We start from the raw sequence: 2,093 nt of genomic DNA on the forward strand, positions 1-2,093 counted from the left end.
CAACATAACAAACGCCCATCTTGAGAAATTCCACCCTCTCAAATAATCTTCCTGAATGCCCATACTCGAAGACTCCCATTAAATCCGCGGATACTTGATATGCCACACGTCGACTCAAATCAGGATTCCCGAATAACTCCAAAATAAGGATATCATACCAGAATATCCCAGAATACTACCACCACCACTGATCTCCTGGCCCAAACATCATGTAGACACAAAGTACATTCCTCCTGAACCCCATAATTAAATCTATATTTTCCCCGCCTTACAACCTTGGTGCCTCTAATTTCTCGATTGAAATGCGAGATAACGCTGACGTACGAAATATGCTGATAATTCTCCAGATCCCTTTTTCCCGACACTCACAATCCAAACAAAGATACGCATACCGACTCCGGAAGTTGGCTGCCCAGTCATTCTCTATCTTCTTGCAACAACACCAATCACCTGTCATGAATACGTTCGTTCTCCTCTTCAAGTACTTCCCGCATTAACTCACTCTGACCCCTTTACTTGATCATCGACACCTCTGGTCTCATGGTTTCTTACTGCATATCTCTATACTCCACTTATAACTACTCTTGACGATTCTTTGTTTTCTACGTACTGCACCCGGTTCTCCCCCACTTAGGGTTTGAACCATCACTGATTAGCATACAATCAACCCACTACTATCTTTCACCAGCGAAATCGTACCTGCTCCAGGAAAGTGCTATGCAACGCCCGATAGTCCCTCCCCTTATGAAGTCAATCAACCCTCTATACTCTGAACCTCTGGTTAACTCTCCAAGAACTTGTCATCATGGCTGTCTCTAATCGTTCCAAATCCCATACCAATCTAATACTAAGCACCTGCATTGCTCAATAACATCTCTGGCTCATAGACTGCACCGCAAAATCATCGTTCCTCTCACCTCAACTCATAAACCCCTATCCAACGCCGGATTTGTCCCAAGGACAGGGACTCTCTCACAACATAGACGAAAACTCTCTGCACTGCAAAACTCGACTGAACTCTTCACGGCTACCACTATAACACAACCTATTATTCTCAATTAGGTGTGGTGTGGTTCTCGACTACCTCAGTCCCAACTGACTGTCTGCTCACGGTAAATCACTGCCTCGCGGCACACCCGCTACCTGATGCTCTGAGGGAAGTCATTATCGATAACTACCTGCAGGGTGTACTCCAATCCAAAACTGAAACACCAGACCTCTCGTGTCTTGCACACGAACATAAATGGCACTACCCACCTAGAAGGTGACCTCTCCTCTATCGACTGATTTCTCGACTCAGACCGAAATTTCCTCTCCTTTTAACTCCCTACCACAATACTCTGATAGGTACTCGCCTTTCCCCTCAAGGAACGCCTCTCCATCCTCAATCATGATCTACTGGCCTAAAACCCATAGCGTCCGATCTCTACCTCATCGATCATAACCGGATAACAAGATAGTCACCAGCATCATCCACTACGAACCATGGTACTCATCCCATGACATCCCTTCTCAATTTGCTTCGGTGTATGGTACCTGAACCATAGCATCACTCCTCAATCTGCTCCAATGTATAGCACTCGGACCACAACATCTAACTCAATCTGTTCCGATGTATGGTGCCCGGACCATAACATCACTCCGCAATCTGCTCCGATGTATGGTACTCGAACCATAACATCACTCCTCGTTCCGTTCCTTAGGACCTTCAGAATGCTCCCTGTATCAAGTATGGGTCCTCTGCTTTCAGTAGTACGGGCCCAAACTACCTGCCACATCTACCCATACTTTCTACACGGACCATCCCAGAGTTCCTAAGTAGCTGATCAACCTACTCTTTCACCAATCCCATCGCGCGTGCTCGCTCTCCAGCGAAATCCTCTACTCTACCAGCGCACTCATCTGGCTAGGTTTACTCCTTAGTCCCTTCCGCCATCCCCCCACTTCTTTGCTATCAGCTGCTGAAGAGTTCCTAATGATGCCAGCCATCTACCTCCTGAGTATCGTCATACTCACTTAGTAGCTGACTCCCATCATCGAGAACTCCACATAGCACGAAGCAAGCAGCATTCGAGCATCGAAGCATACATAGG

The sequence above is a fragment of the Lactuca saligna genome, chromosome 4 (genome assembly GCF_052625555.1).
Source record: "Lactuca saligna cultivar CGN05327 chromosome 4, ASM5262555v1, whole genome shotgun sequence".
NCBI classification, from domain to species: Eukaryota; Viridiplantae; Streptophyta; class Magnoliopsida; order Asterales; family Asteraceae; genus Lactuca; species Lactuca saligna.